Here is an 18,201-nt window from a genome sequence, read left to right on the forward strand (position 1 = left end):
CTTTATGTGCTGGGTCTTCTCGAGGTAGCCTGGTTAAAATTGGGGTGTCGACAGCTGCCCCTCTTTGTTAGCTTTGTTAGTTCAAAGTATTAGTAGGAAATCTTCTACGTTATTTGTATCAACAAGCCTGCAAAGATAAAAGACAACTATTTTAACCAGGTCACACCACTATTTAGTGTCTATGGGTCAATCAGATGTCGTTTTCGTCAAACAGGGAGGGGGAGATGGCAGATAGGGTTGGATGAGAAGGTTGCATTTATTCTGGAGAAGTTAGTAGTTAGCAATTTTTGGTTAGAAGCTAGCGAGGGTTAGTAATTTGTGTCGAATGTAGGGGTTCATACTAGAGAGAGGTAGTTTGTCAGATATAGGAATCCGAGTTGTGAGGGTGAGGAGACCTCAAAATGTTGAACTTGTGCTTGTGCATTGAGGGGGGGGTGGTGAGCCTTAGAATATTCAATCCGAGCTTGTGCATCACAAGAGGGTAACGGACCTCGGAATATTCAATTTGGGCATGCGTGCCTCAAGGGAGGATGACGTACCTCATAATATTCAATTCGGGCTTGTGCATCATAAGAGGGTAATGGGCCTTGAAATAATCAATCCAGGCTTGTGCACCTCAGGGGAGGATGACGTACCTTAGAATATTCAATCTGGGCTGGTGCATCACAAGAGGGAGATGGGCCTCGGAATATTCAATCCGAGCTTACACGACTCAGGAGAGGATAACGTGCCTTAAAATATTCAATTTGGGCTTGTGCATCACAAGAGGGTAACGGGCCTGGAAATATTCAATCTGGGCTTGCGCACCTCAGGGGAGGATGACGTGCTTCAGAATATTCAATCCGGGCCTGTGCATCACAAGAGGGTAATGGGCCTCGAAATATTCAATCCGGGCTTGCGTGCCTCAGGGGAGGATGACGTGCCTCAAAATATTCAATCCGGGCTTGTGCATCACAAGAGGGTAACAGGCCTCGAAATATTCAGTTTAGGCTTACGTGCCTTTGGGGAGGATGACGTGCCTCGGAATATTCAATCCGGGCCTGTGGATCACAAGAGGGTAACATGCCTCGGAATATTCAATATGAACTTGCGCGTCTCAGGAGAGGATGCCATGCCTCGGAATATTCAATATGGGCTTGCACATCAAGGAGTGTGACGTGCCTCGAAATATTCAATCCAGGCTTGTACGTCACAAGAGGGTAACGTGCCTTGGAATATTCAATCCGGGCTCACGCACCAAGGATGGTATCTTGGGCCACACAATGAGTGATAAATGATCATTGAGGCATAGGCTACCTTAAGGTTCTTTAGAAAAAAAATGTCTTTCTAGGTTTGAAACATAGTTGTCCCGTTGGGGATGATCAATCAGGATTGAAATCCCGAGATCCTTTGGAAAATGTCCTCAAATATAGGGTTCTAAGTCTCTGTAAAATTGCCTTGTTGAGGATGATCAATTGAGTGCAAGATCTCGAGACTCTTTGGAAAATAAGCTCATGTGTAGGGTTTTAAGTCCTGAAAAATTGCTCCACTGGGGATGATTAATCGGGTGCAAAATCCGGAGATTCTTTTGGAAAATGTCCTCAAGTGTGGGGCTTAGAGTTACTCCACTGGGGATGATCAATTGGGAGCAAAATCTTGAGATCTTTTGGGCCACGAGCGTTCAAACACGGGATTCCAGGTCCTGAAAAAGGTTACTCTATTGAGGATGATCAATTGGGAATGAAATTCCACGATCTCCTGGGCCACGAGCATTCAAACGCGGGATTCCAGGTCCTAAAAAGGTTGCTCCACTGGAGATGATTCGATAGGGTACGTAACCTCGAGATTCTTTAGCAAACTCGATTTGCAGCTCAAAAACCAATGCCTCAATTGTTTCCTAGGGGTCAGTTGCCCCAATCTCTAAATATGTCAATCTGTGTTCGGGGTCGGTTGCCCCAGTTTCAGGTATTGTCAAGAGAAAGATGGTTCAGTCAAGGACACCAAAAAATTATTCAAAATCCAACTCCACAAAATAAGTATGGATGAAATGCTTTTTGTGGCTATATGTATGCATGTTACTAAATTGTGATGCTTAAATGCAGCGGCATGTTGTCATATGTATATGATGCCTGTTACATGATATGTCTGTATGCCGCTACCTATAATATGAAAGCCTTTCCTTAAATGCATGAAATGCATGAGGATGCATGAAATGCATGGGGATGCATGACCTTTCTTCTCCCAATGCGACTGTGATCCATAACTCAATCTTGGATCTTGGTCACACTTTTAAGTTCCAATCTGATATGAAGGTACCTGAATTCGCTCTAATGGAACTCAAAAACTGCCCCAGTTTCATTCATCGGCCACTGATCTTTGCAATGTACTCAATTCGTATTCTGACAGGAAAACACTTGAATTAGATCTAATGGGACTACCCCAGTTACATTCATTGGCCACTGGTCTTTGCTGTGTTTTAGATTCCAACAGGGTCTCGAAATCTATCCCAATGTCTTCTTCCCACTGATCCTGGCCATTTTTTAGATTCAACGAGCACTCTGAATCTACCCTAGTATTTTCTTATCACTGTTTTTGGCTATATTTCAGTTTCCACAGGCGCTTAAAATCTGCCCCGGTTAAATTGGTCTGTGCCTGCTCTCGGCCCTGTTTTCAAGTTTTATTCAAACATGAAGGTACCTGACCTGACTCCAACGAGACTCAACATGAAATTTGGCCCAATTACATGCATCTATAACTGATCCTAGCCATATTTTCAAATTCCACTTGAGTAAGCAAATTTCTGAATTGGCTCTCTTGAAGCTTGACATGAAACATGTCCCAATTGATGCATTTTGTGACAAGTCCTGTTCATCTTGCTTTTTCCAAACAAGGGCTTTCTTTGGATAGCGACCTTAATGTTTTAAAATTGATTTGAAATTTAAATGAATAAACATGCAATCAGATAACTCAATCTCATTAGGGATATGAATGGAATGCTCAAGTTTGCCCTTATGTACTTGCTTAACAGGAAACAACTTTACTAGTATTTTGTAGCTTTGCTTTTGGCTTAGAGAATCACATCAATGAAAAAATCCCCCTTTTCTTTTCCTTTTTTATTGATCATGTAACTAGAGATCCTTTCTTGCTCATACCAACTTTATGTCTAATGTCTTATTGAATAATATGATCAATATTCCAACCTCAGGGTGGACTTTGAGACACGGGACGAAATGTAGGTTGGGGATTTAAGTTTTAACAAGAAAAAGGAAACTCAGTCTCAAAAACCCATCCCATAACAACAAATTCTGCCCCAGTTTGGGACACCATATTCGCAACGTGTCGACCGAACTTGTTATTTGAACAAGCTACCAACATACCTTTTCAAGATCAGGTCATTACGGAGTTCAGACTCAATATTAAATCTGACAATTCATTTGAGACAACAATGTATGTACCAATTTGGTCAAGTCTTTCATTTAGACCATGATGTAGGCTTAGGGTATTGGTTAGAGAAGAAAAGGGTACAATACGACTCAAACTTTGTTGATTTTAAAAAGGGTAATCCTTAGTCAAAGATCACATCTTAAGCATGTCCCTTTTCATTTTCTTTTTTTTTTCCCCTCCTTTTTCTGCATTTTCCTCTTTTTGCTTTCCATTTTATGGAAGATTTTTTTTTAGCATCATGTTCATTGGGAGCTTTAATTGGGACTAATCTTTTTTTAAAAACTGTCCCAGTGTAGGGTGTGATCATTTGACGGGTTAATCAAGAATTGAATTCTTTTAGGCTCAAGAGGGCTAGCAAAGGATTTCTTCTTCGATCTTCTTCTGGGTAGCAGAAAGACGGCCTGCCATCCTTTTGGTAGTGACTATTGCCTTAAATGACTTGTCAAACCCTAGGAGACCCAAACCTAGGTTGAATTTTGGAAAGCTGACTTTTAAGAAAAATCCGGTTTAACATTTAGGCTCAACTTGGTTAACAAATGGTAAATCATTGTTTGGTTCTATATGGAAAAACTGGTCGACCAAAGATGACCACCCCTCATTTGATCAGAATATAATCATTATACTCTTAAGACACCGATCACGATTTGGAAATTGAAGACATGAGACTTTGTTCATTGCTTTCGTTGAACAAATGTAAGCTTGATAGGTCATTTTTGCCGGCCTTGCCTAAAATGGCTCCTGGACCATATCTTGCAGCGGGGTCCTTACTAAATTCCAACTTGGAGGCTTTTGCTTCATTCTTTCCTTCTTTTCTCTCTCTTTCTCTCTCTCTCTCTCTCTCTCTCTCTCTCTCTCTATCTCTCTCTCTCTCTCTCTTGTTTTTGAGTAGATTCACAAAACCAGCTAACTATGGGTTCCAAGCCCCTTTGTTTATGGCAAAATCATTTCCTATGTCAAAAGCACAAAATGCAAGATGAAATGGATAAAATTTGGCACAAGGTGATATGATGAGACTGAAATGCATTTCATTTAATTCAAATTAAAAATGTTTAAAACAAGAAGGATTCATAGAAGCATCCCTTTTAGCACATGATTCATTTTCCAACATCATTTCTAATCGGTCCTTCGACCGATGGCCTTAACTGTGCCCCCCCGCTATGATTGGGCAACTGATTCCCCTATACACCGAGCTTTTTGCCATCAAATACCAACCATCCTGCATCTCTCAGTGATTGTACTTTGTACCTAAATTCCTAGCAGTGATCAATGGTGTGACCAAGGGTGTTGGTGTGGAATGCGCACCAGGCATCAGGATCGTACCATTGCGGGAGGGGATGTCGTTTAGGTATGCCGGGGATGACTGAGATGAGCTATCCTTCGAGCAGTTGAGGGAATAATTCTGAGTAGGACATAGGAATGGGCTCGATCTTTCCATGTTTTTGAACATTCGGATGGGTTTGTGTAGGCCTGGAGGAACTAATTGGAGGCCTTGCGCCTACTCATGCTATCCGGTTAGTGCTGGATCCGAAATTGTTTCTAAGCCCACGGTGCTGACTCCCCTGACAATGCCTTCCTTGGATTATCTGGGCTTCTTTACCCTTCTTTCTTCCGTCCTTTCTTGGAGGGTTCTGTTCCGACTCGGTGTATCTTACCTGCCTGGTATTGATTGCCCCTTTAATTCTTCCTTTAGTGACTGCCTAATCGGGACCACTCTGGAGGGTGCCTCTAGGGAAACGGATAACACATGTCCTTTCGATAGGGTCATCACATGGATGAACTACCTCCCTATTTTCAGTTAAAGAGCAATCCCGTGCTATCATTCCTTTCCTTTGATGAGAGTACTTGCTCGTCCTCTCCTCCATGCTCTTTGTAGTTAAAGTTGCATCATGACTGTATCGAGCAACAAAAATGCTAGTCAAATTCTCCCAGGTGCAAACTTTTACTTGGTTATACCATGCTAGAGCCTCCCCAGTCAAGCTTTCTCAGAACAAATAGAAGAGCAGATTATCATTGTTAGCATGCGCAGCCATCCTCCGGAGATATATTCTTAAATAAGCAAATGGAAGAAAAACCGTGACTTGGTAAAAACAACGAGACTCAATGAAAACAAACGAGGGAGTTCAACTTATTCCTTGGACCTAAATTAAAGGAGTGTATATGATGAGAGTTTTGTTTACCAAGCCAAGTGCAATAAAGGAGTGATGAAAAGTTTTTAGATGACTGGAGCCAATGAGATTGGGACTTCCACTAAGTACCTTAATAAAGTTTGATGAAGATAAGCAAGGTAAAAGTGTTGATATCAAGCAATATAGAGGTATGATTGCTAGTCTTCTTTACTTAACCACGAGCAATAATGGGACTTGTTATTTCCTAGGATAATATTTGTTGCTTGATTTACTAACAAATAAAACTCTGTTGCACTTTCCACATTAGAGGTCATATATATTGTGGTTGGTAGCGGTATAGTACAATCTTTTTTGGTGAAACAAAAACTACAATATTTGACTTGACATTTGAACATATTTAATGCCAACGTAATTAGTCTAACAAAAAATTTAACACAATACTCAATAATTGAGCATATTAAATGAGGCATCATTTAACAAAAGATCATGTACAAAGGGGATATTGAGCTTGAATTTGTCTCAATTAAAATGAACTCACTGACATTTTTGTAGAATCTCTCACCACGCATTCATGAATATGGATTTTGAATGCTTGAATTTGGATTTGTGTGGATTTGAAAGAAGTCAACACAATTCTATGCTGCATTTTGTCAAAATTCACACAAATTCAAATTCAAGCCTCCAAATCCATGCTCTCAAACATTACTGTAGTGAAAATATATTTTCACCATAATAAGAGAATTTGGGAAATGTGTGCTTTAATGATAACTTTGTGCAATTCGTCCTTGGCCATTTTATTGCCACCAGATGAAATATGTGTAATTTGTTTGTTATGTTGTTTCTAGAAATGTTTCTTTGAAATCATTCAAATTTTTTTAAAACATGTTTTTTTAAAAAAAAATAAAAAACCTAAGGGTGAGGTTGATTGACTGGTAGAAACGTGAAGATCAATCAAATTAAGAAATAGCCACTTGTCATTGACCAAACTGAGATTGTTTGGATACAAGAAAAAGACAAAAAAAAAAAGAAGAAGGGTCAAATGACGCTTAGCCAAACAATTCTCCGATCCATAATACGCCTTATTAAGAAATCACCAAACAAGTCTAGGTTAGTTATGCATATTCTACTCAATTTATAGTGCTTTGTTTTGGCTTACAAATTAGGCAATCCATAGGCAACACTTTTGCTACCTAAAATGGCAAATTAAGGTTTGTTTCTATTGCGAATTAGCCTTGTTGGTGCTACTTCAAATGACATGTCTTCAAACAATTATTTTGGTTTATACCTCAAATTAGTGACACATTTAGTCTAAGTTTATAAACTTTTCCATTCATCACTTAGTTGTTGATGTAGAGAAAATTGGGATGTGATGCTTGAATCGTAACTCCGCAATTCACCATTGGCTTTTTATTTCCATCAATTAAATATGCATAATTTTATTATGATGTTGTGCAAAAATGCTTCTTTGCAATCACCCAAATTGTTTCTAAATCTTTTTATTTTTTATTATTATTATTTTTCAAATTTCCAAGGTAAAATTGGTTGGTACACGTACCTTTATAAAGTCGACCAAATTAAGCAATATCCACTTGATATTAACTACTCTACATAACCTGATCGACCAACTAAGATTGTTTGCATCTATAAAAAAAAAATAAAAAATGGTTAGAGGTTCAAACAAGCAATCCTTCGATGCACAAGTCCTCATACAAACAATTTAGAAATTGTCAAACAAGTTTAGGTCTCTCGTACATACAATTTTTACCTAATTTACAAAGTACAATACTTGTCTTGACTTTTAAATTAAAAAACTAGGGCACGAACATGTTACAATTTTAAAGCTTTGCTGGCAAATTAGTCTTATAGGAGTCTTAACTTACCCTACCTGTCATGTCATTTTGGACTATCTCAAATTAGTATTGGGTTCGGTCCAAATTTACAAAATTCTTGAGCTTCATCATTTGGTGATCCGTTTCAATAGAAACTGTGGATCCTTCTAAACAAGGAAATTAAGGCAACCAACATGGGAGACATAGCCCAGTCTTGGGGCAATGGTCAAAAACTCCAGCATGTGGGTGCAGCAGCGTGGAAGAAACAGCCATGACAGCAAAGCACCAACCATACGTCTCTTCACTCATACTACTGCGAGGAAAAAAAAAAAAAGTAAGTGGACTATCTCGTAGTCATATTATGATTATTTTAATGGTCGTGTGATCTCATATTTTAATTTCCTAGGAAAGCTAGCACTGCTTTAGGACCACAATATAGATAGAAGGCATGGTCTTTGCGTCCAAAAGTTGATTACTTACCAGTAGTAAATGGTTAATCACATCACATGCTTCCAAAATGTCAATGTCGAAGAAGAAATTAAGCTTACTTTCAAACTGTAGTAATTACTTTTCCCGTAAATGCAAGCCACCAATACTGCAACGATGGCTGCAGAGCTGACTCGTGCGTGTTCTTGGTAGGTTGAGTAGACCTGTGTCCCCAACTAATTAAGAAGCAGAGGTAGATTGGTAATCTGCAAATCACTATCATTTAGAAGTAGATGCAAGTATTCTCGAGTGATTGCAAAATAAGTGTATGCCTTCTAATAATTGATACATGAATATATATATATATATTTTTAAGAAATCAAGTTAGTGCAGTTTTGGATTTGGACTATTCTTCTTTTAATATACATTTAGTTCGGTATACTCAAATATAACATTCATAATATGATTTGACATTATAATACAATACCAACAAAGTAGTAGGTAATATCTAGAATGTAAGTATAACAATTCAGTTATTTTTTACTATTATTATTATCTCTTACTTTATTCACATAAGGATATTTTTGAAAATTTAAAATCATTAATGCATTTTAAAATAATTTTACTTTAATATGAAAATCGTTCTTTATCTAATGTAGAATTGTAGACACCCCAATTTTAACCAGGTCTTTCCGAGGAGACCTCATGTCAAACCCTCCTACACAGCTTGTAGACCCTACACATCTTTATACGTCCCACGCTACTTGTGGACACCACATATCTTTGTAGGTCCCACGATATAGCATGCTTGTGCATGCTAACTTGAGTTCCTATAACCCTAACATGGCTTGTAGGCCCCACATATCTCCATTGGGCCCCACACCCCCTTTGGTACGCTAGTTCGGATTCCTATTTCCGTTGCATGTTACCCCCTTTGGTACGCTAGCTCGGATTCTTACATCCGGTACACGTTACCCCCTTTGGTACGCTAGTTCGAATTCCTATATCCGATACACGTTACCTCCTTTGGTATGCTAGCTCGGATTCTTACATCCGATGCACGTTACCTCATTTGGTACACTAACTCGGATTCCTACATCCGACGCACGTTACCTCCTTTAGTACGCTAACTCGGATCCCTATATCCAGGGCATGCTAGTTCGAGTTTCCATAACCCTCACACGACTCGTGGACCCCACATGGCTTGTGGGCCCCACATATCTTCATTGGGCCCCACATGGTTTGTGGGCTCCACATCTCCTAGTACGCTATCTCCGATTCCTACATCCAATGCACGTTACCCTCTTGGGTACGCTAGCTCAAATTTCTACATCTGGTGCATGCTAGCTCGGGTTCTTATAACCCTTATGCAGCTTGTGGGCCCCACATCTATGGTACGTTAGTTCGGATTCCTACATTTGGTACATGTTACCTCCTTTAGTACGCTAGCTCGGATCCCTGTATCCGGTGCATGCTAGCTCGAGTTCTTATAACCCTCACACGGTTTGTGGGCCCTACATGGTGCGTGGGCCCCACACATCTCTGTTGGGCTCCCCACGGCTTTTAGGACCCCTCGTATTATTATTATTATTATTATTATTATTATTATTATTTATCTAATTTGTTAAATGCAAGCATGCTTTGTTCCTCCTATCATCACTCACCACATGCTTTGTTCCCCTCTTTATCATTCATCCCATGCTATATTCTCTTCATCATTCTTCACCCCATGCTTTGTTCCCTCATCATCACTCACCACATGCTTTGTTCCCCTCTTTATCATTCATTCTATGCTATATTCCCTTCATTATTCTTCACCACATACTTTATTCCCCCCATCATCACTCACCACATGCTTTGTTCCCCTCTTTATCATTCATCCCATACTATATTCCCATCATCATTCTTCACCCCATGCTTTGTTTCCTCATCATCACTCACCATATGCTTTGTTCTCCTCTTTATCATTCATCCCATGCTATATTCCCTCCATCATTTTTCATCCCATGCTTTGTTCCCCCATAATTACTCCCCTATGTCTTCTTTCCTATGCTTGGCCTAAGTTAAGTCTATAAATAGCTTTTTCATTCTAAGCACAAGAAAAGGAGGAGTTTTTTTTTGGGTGGTAAGGAGAAGATTTTGAATATTGAAGTCTTCTATTATAAGTTTGTGAAGTTACGTTTTTTTTTTTAGGAGAAGATTTTGAATATTGAAATCTTCTATTGTAAGTTTGTAAAACTTGTCTCTACTTTTGTGGGTAAGGAGTTAGGTTACGTTTCATTCTCTTAGAAGATCAAGCGGTCGACCAATCTCGTTTCCTACCGACGCCGGGTCACCCCATCTGAAGAAAGCACTCCGTAGTGCCTCGAGTCAGAGCACAAGAACCACCCTCAAGAAGACACTGTAGAATGACCCCTGTAGACTCATTGACAGGAAAAGAAAACCGGAGGAGAGAAAGACGAGAGATAAAACTAATGGACTTTCTCTTACTGGGTTACATTTTGAAGTGTAATAAATGGGGTATGAAGTTATGAATTGGGGACTCAAACCCAAAGTTAGGTTCAACCTTGAACCTAAACCTCGTTTATCTTTCTGCAAATTATTTAACCCTTGAGTCGGTATGGAACTTGTTTACTGCTTTATTTAGTATATGATTTTTTATTCTTTCCTTGAAACTTCTAATAACTCGAAAAACCCATAAAAAAAATCATAAAATGCCACAAAAAAATCACAAAAGTTTTTAGGAAAAATTCAAAAAATATTTTCAAACTTTGACTTCTATGAGTTTTGTCTTAATTTTATTTGTACTAATTTGAAGTTCGGAAAAAATATTGAAAAATCAAAAAAGTCACAAACATGCTTTCACACTTGAAAAAAATTACAAAAACATTTTCAAAGTCCAAGAAATCATTTTTACCCCAAATGAGCCCAAAACCTCCCAAGGTTTCAAAAATGTCAATTTTCCTTACTTAAAAAAAGATCCTATAAATTTCAAAATACCTGAGAGTTATTTTTTGTAAAACCTATTTTTTCGATTTTCCGATCGTGATGATTGCAAAGAAGGGCGTTGAACTTTTCGAAGCACGATATGCCCTGGTTATGAGGGAATACCTATATGTTATTTTTCTTTGGGTATTTGTTTTACAATTTTAAAAAGGGAGTAATTTTAAAGGCTTATTAAATTAATGTTGGGATAATTATTGACTAATCTGGTACCATTCATAAGAATGGATGCGTAGGGGGTGCGAATACCTTCCCCTTGTGTAACCGTACTCCCGAGCCTGTCTCTGGTAACGCAGACTGATTCTACCCTTAATTGGGTAGTAATCAAGTATTCTAACCACAATAAAAGGTTAGTGATCATTTTTCATGAAAATTTTAAATTCACTTTTCATTCGCTTCGTTCCGCCTGGGAACGTCGCAACAGCTTGGTGACTTCGCTGGGGATTATAGAGAGTCGAGCCAGTGATTAATCGTCAATTATCCCAATTTCAAATACAATGAACCTTTTGAATACCCCCCCACCCCCCATTTCTTTTTGTGCAAATTGATAAAACTGAGGGTGCATAGGTGAGTCATTGTGCATATTAATAACCGTAAGTTTTTTACCTACCTTTCATGTTCGAATAAGTGGTAATTGATACTTGTGAATATTTGCCATGTTGAGCATATGATTGGTTGGTAAGCATGTGATGTGTTGCATGTATTCAATTATGAATAACGAATGGATGAATGTGGTGTAGAGGGTATAGGATAAAATGGATAAACTCACACACCTTCACAGCTCTGTACCCGGGATTTCCCTTTTAGGATTAAATAGGGGTATAATAGCGTTTGTCTTTTCGTAGCTTAAGCTTGATGGGACCCGCGAACCACTCCGCTCAGTTTGAGCTTTGTCCAAACCTCTGTGAGGGAGGATGAAGTTTCAATCTGGGAACCTTTTGTCTATGGGGATAAAGCTTAACCACACATGTTTATCCAAAATCCCCTACCTAGGACAGAGTGTCGAAGAGCCTTGTATATATCCACCCCAAGTTTGGGATAGTAACCCCATCATTCTCCAAGAGATCTTATGGCTATACATTTTGCATAGTAGTATTACTAACATATTGCAAACATATAGGCATCCCACCCTATTGACTCTACGAGTCCAATCCTGTTTTGATAATGAAAAATCACTTGGTATTTGATCTGTGCATCGAGTTTGTGAACAGGAACTATATTAAGCATGCACGGAAAGATAATGAGTCATAGAATCCTTCAAGTAAAGCTTACACATCTTGGCAAGTACCATGGAACTCAAAGAGTACAAGAATCAAGATACAAGCGGCAAAGTTCAAGAATCTCTTGGGAATGGGTATTTAGAGCTTATGTATTTACATTATCATATGATTTATTTTGAAGCTCAAATATAACTTAGAGTGATTTTAGGTTTCATGCATTTCATGTATATCATTAGGGAACTTGTATGAACTTAGAAATGTTTTCAAATCATTGAAAAATATGTTTTACAAAAGACCCAAGAAGAGAATCAAAGCAGATTTTTAACTTAGAAAAGAAAATTTGAGAAAAAGGGGAGTTCGGTCGCCTGAACTTTGCTTCAGTAGCCTGAAGAATAAGGTCGGTAGCCTGAATATTAAGTGCAATCACCTGAAGAATTAAATGGGAAAGACAGAACCTGACAGAGGTACTTCGGTTGCTTGACCCTAGAACCTCACGCGCCTGAAGTTGTCACTTCAGGAGCCTGAACCCCAGTTTGGTTGCCTGAAATTGCTGGAAAGCCTAAAAAATTAGTTTTTTTATTAAAAACACGCGAGCTATCTGATTGACCCAACGTCTGAGGTCAATCCTAAGGGTCATACACTTTATATATTAAATGTCTAAACCCTAGAACAAAGTGAGACACACAAGAAAGAAAAGAACACACCTTGTTGAGAGAAAGTTGAAAATCTACTCTTAGTGCTATACGATTGCTTACTTCTCAATCTCTAATCTTCAAGCTTGAGCAAATCAACTCAGAGTCACAAAGGGAACTTGCTTACTCTACTGTACTTCAATCTAGTATTGAGGTTTGATCTTTCAAGTTTATATTCTTAAGAAATTCTCATCTCATTGCTTGTTCTTGACTAAGTATTGAAAAGTTTTGATCTTGAGTGTATGAATTCATATAAAATATATTTTTGAGAAGATCATTACTTGAGAAAACTTATTTAACTTGGTTGATTGATTTTTGATTCAAGTGGGTGTTCTTCAAAGGATTTATATTTTGATATATTAAAGCTTGATTAAATATCCTTGGTACTTATAACTATATTTCTAAATTGAGGGATATTTTATGAAAATTAATATTCTCAGTTTGTGATAGAATACATGGAATAAAGATTTGTGATTTTGATTAAGCTTGTATTCAAGACAAAGATTTTGTTAACGAGTTCACTTCAAACATACTTTTGCATCTTTACAAAAGTGAACCAAGAACCCTAGTTAACTCCGAGGCATTTCAAATATATTTTAACTTGGGAGTTTTGAATAAATCGGGATTTGTGTGTTGATGCATAATCATTCATAAAACGATTGTATCATTTTTCATACATTCATGAGCTTTAAGTTATATCATATGTTAATGTGTTAGGAATTTGAATTGTACTCACAAGCTTTTGTTAGAAGCATTGTTTTGAGTGTTATTTTACAGATTCTATTGTATACACGGTTCGGTGTGTGAATCGGTGTGTGAGGAGAGAGCTATATCTCTTGTAAGCAGCAGAGTAGGAGGAAGCTATACCTCTTGTAAGTAGCGGATTGTACGGGAAGCTCCGTCCCACTTTAAGGAGCAAGGTTTTTAGTGAATCCTTGAGTGGTTGCTCAAGGCGAGGACGTAGGCCGGGTTGGCTGAACCTCGTAAAATCGCGTTTGTCTTCTTTCTTTCTTTTACTTTTTATTTTTCGCATTATATTTAAAATCAAGTATATTGCATACATAGATAGGATTGCCACACTCACACGTAATTGAGCAACTAGAAGTAACCTTATAAGAAGTGTGTGAAAGAAAATTAAGTGGCTTAAATTTTTTATATCCAATTCACCCCCCTCTTGGGATTACACCTTAATCAACACACCCGCTTAACCAAGTTTTCGAGAAAAATCAGGGCCGTCCACCGGGATGCAGTATTTTACCAGGAAACCGAGTCTGTGGTACAATTATATTCTAAAGATCATCAGAGACAGTGGGGAGACATCCTGAACAAAGAGTCGGTGGTGAAGTTACCATCCAAAGTCTGCATATATACCCGGTCAAACCCACTGGATGAACTAAAGACTATTTGGAAAGGGTGGACACCGCAACACCGTTTGGAGTTCTCACAGTTATACGGCCACATTGGTTTTCTGTTGCACATATCGATGAACCTTCAAATGGTGAAGACATTAGTCGATTTTTGGAATCCCCCGTACACATGCTTCACAGTCAATGGGATAGACATGGTTCCTACAATCGAAGAGTACACGACACTCCTACATTTGATGAAATAGCAGCCACCTTATCAAATTTATACGCCCGATTCTCAAGCTTCCCTCGCAAGAGAATTGCATAATGTTGCTGGAATCAAGATTCAGCGAGCCACAGGGGAAGATGAGAAAATCACTTGGAAGTGCCTAAAGACATTGTTGGAAGAAGAATAAAATAAGGAGACTCAGATGCATCTACTAGCCCTGGCCATATATGGTCTGATTATATTTTCTAGAGAACTAGGGACCATTGATCGAGCCACTATTTCTTTTGTGGCGCAAGTGAAGAATGGGGCTAATTGAGTTCCCTGCATTTTGGCAGAAACTTTCTGATCTCTCAACAAATGCAAAAGTAAGGGCTAGGAATGTTTGAAATGTTGTGTACCATTACTTTATGTTTGGCTTGCCAGTCACCTACCAAGTAACCAAGGGGGGGGGGGGTACCGTAACACCTTTTCAGCTCTTCAAATCCCCTTAGCCAAGTTCGAAGAGGCTCAGCAGAGTGTTCATTGAAGCAAGGCCGACTGGAATGAAAAATTGCACAAATTGGGTGAGTTGGGATTAGTCTGGCAAGCACCCTGGATGAACCATTCCAACATGATATACCGGTGTGGAAACCTCCCATGTGTCCCGTAACTAGGTCCATGGGGAGGAGTGGCATATGCTCCTCTGATGGCCAGGAGGCAAATGGGGGCCATCTCAATTTGTGCCAGCAACCCACGGGGTGGCAAAATCAGACTTTGCTTATACAATAGCGGATGCCCAGAATCAGATCAGGAAGTTCATAGTGGCCTAGAAATACGTGCACTTGGTAGACCCAAGTAAGGAAGCAATTGCAATTCAGGAGAGCCACGAGGTATGGCGGGTCAACTTGGTGAACCACCAATTTGAAGGAACTTTTGGAGCCTTTGCTACTCATGGCCAGTCATCAAAGGATCCATAGTTATAGGTGGAGCCACGCTCAAAGAAGGAAACGATATTAGAAAGTCAACGGATAGAGCAAGGGAAGAAAGAGCTGGTGACCTTTTACCGTAAGAAAGTCAAATGATAGAAAACTCAGCTCGCACTGTCGAAAAAAGAAGTAGTGGCCTTGAGAAAAGAGAGACAAACGGTTCGTGCTGCGCTCGATCAAAAATCCAAGACGTCGAACGACGCAAAGGCTGAAATTGAAAAGAGAACCCTCCGCATTCAAGAATTAGAGGACCAATGAGATAAGAAGAGGAGAACCTTTAGCCAGGCACTAGATAAGGCCAAACCATTCATAAAACAAGCCAGGTACTTGGAGGAAAAATACCAAGCGCTAAAGCGAAGGGTGGATAGATCAGCACCCAAAGGGTCAAAGCTAGCCCAAGAAGGATCGCACTGCATCAACAAAAGCAAACGGGCAATCAGAATCCTTTGTCCGTGTAGTACAATAGAAATATCCACATATTTCTTGAAAATTTGTAATGAAATGATGATGATTTTTTCCGAAACCTTGGTTGAAGCACATAGGCTGCATAATTATATTTGCTCATTCATGCACTGAATACATATTTGCATACACATTCATGACATATCATACATTTGTACTGAAAGATGTGGGTTTCATGTTCAGGGGGAAAAGAGGCGTGATTGAGAATTGGAAAAATTGAGGCACCTACACACCCTTACAACACTCGTAGAAAAGAAAAAGCTATGGCATAACAATTGGAAAGTTGTGTCCTGGGCATGGAGCAGGGATAGGAGGAACTAAGCAACCAAATGAAAGGAATACTGGAGTTGCTACTGAGCAAGGGAAAGATAGTTCAAGAGCAGGACCATGAAGCAAACATGGATCCTAACAACCCTCCAGGCTTCACACCAATCCATGGGCAGTCATCTGGATCTCCACTGGTTATCCTAGAGGGACCGCCACCAAGTGCAACCACCTTCATCTCAGGAGCGCCAATTCCAGGAATTGGGATGCCCCCGACAATGACTGCACTGATAGGAATGGGCAAGACCACAACTAAATACCGCTGTGATGAGCTTGAAGAGTGATTAAGAGCCATCGAAGGGACCCGTGCGTCCAATTCTGTCAATCTTGTAGTTCTATGCTTGGTGCTCAAGGTGGTGCTCCCACGAAAGTTTACAGTGCCTGAATTCGAGAAGTTTGACAGAACTCAATGCCCTCAAACCCACATACGATTGTGCTGCTAAACGATGGCCGCATATCTTTATTGGAACCCACATGGCTTGTGGGCCCACATATCTCCATTGGGCCCCACATGATTTGTGGGCCCCACACCCCTTTGGTATGCTAGCTCAGATTCCTACATCCATTGCACGTTACCCCCTTTGGTACGCCAGCTCGGATTTCTACATCCGGTGCACGTTACCCCCTTTGGTATGTTAGCTCGGATTCCTACATCCGATGCACGTTACCTCCTTTGGTGTGCTAGCTCGGCCTCCTACATCTGATGCATGTTACCTCCTTTGGTACGCTAGCTTGGATTCTTACATCCGATGCACGTTACCTCATTTGGTACGTTAGCTCGGATTCCTACATTCGGTGCACATTACCTCCTTTAGTACGCTAACTCGGATCACTATATCCGGTGTATACTAGCTCGGGTTCCTATAACCCTCACATGACTCATGGACCCCACATGATTTGTGGGCCCCATATCTCTTGGTACACTAGTTCCGATTCCTATATTCGATGGACGTTACCCCCTTTGGTACGCTACTCGGATTTCTACATTCGGTGCGTGCTAGCTCGGGTTCCTATAACCCTCACGTGGCTTGTGGGCCCCACATTTTGGTACGTTAGCTCAGATTCCAACATTCGGTACACGTTACCTCCTTTAGTACACTAGCTCGGATCCCTATATCTGGTGCATGCTAGCTCGAGTTCCAATAACCCTCACATGGTTTGCGGGCCCCACACATCTCCATTGGGCCCCACATGGTGCGTGGGCCCCACACATCTCCGTTGGGCTCCGCACGGCTTCTAGGATCCCCCGTATTATTTTATTTTTATTATTATTATTATTATTATTATTATTATTATTATTATTATTATTATTATTATTATTATTATTATTATTATTCATCTAATTTGTTAAATGCAAGCATGCTTTGTTCCCCCTATCATCACTCACCACATGCTTTGTTCCCCTCTTTATCATTCATCCCATGCTATATTCTCTTCATCATTCTTCACCCCATGCTTTGTTCCCTCATCATCACTCACCACATGCTTTGTTCCCCTCTTTATCATTCATTCTATGCTATATTCCCTTCATTATTCTTCACCATATACTTTATTCCCCCCATCATCACTCACCACATGCTTTGTTCCCCTCTTTATCATTCATCCCATACTATATTCCCTTCATTATTCTTCACCCCATGCTTTGTTTCCCCATCATCACTCACCATATGCTTTGTTCTCCTCTTTATCATTCATCCCATGCTATATTCCTTGCATCATTTTTCACCCCATGGTTTGTTCCCCATAATTACTCCCCTATGTCTTCTTTCCTATGCTTGGCCCAAGCTAAGTTTATAAATAGCCTTCTCATTCTAAGCACAAGAAAAGGAGGATTTTTTTTTTTTTGGGTGGTAAGAAGAAGATTTCGAATATTGAAGTATTCTATTGTAAGTTTGTGAAGCTAGTTTTTTTTTAGAAGAAGATTTTGAATATTGAAGTCTTCTATTGTAAGTTTGTGAAACTTGTCTCTCTCTCTTTGTGGGTAAGGAGTGAGGTTACGTTTCATTCTCTTAGAAGATCAAGAGGTCGACCAATCTCGTTTCCTACCAGCGCCGGGTCACTCCGACTGAAGAAAGCACTCCGTAGTGCCTCGAGTCAGAGCTCAAGAACCACCCTCAGGAAGACGCTGTAGACTGACCCCTGTAGATTCATTGATA

The sequence above is a fragment of the Malania oleifera genome, chromosome 11 (genome assembly GCF_029873635.1).
Source record: "Malania oleifera isolate guangnan ecotype guangnan chromosome 11, ASM2987363v1, whole genome shotgun sequence".
Lineage (NCBI taxonomy): Eukaryota > Viridiplantae > Streptophyta > Magnoliopsida > Santalales > Ximeniaceae > Malania > Malania oleifera.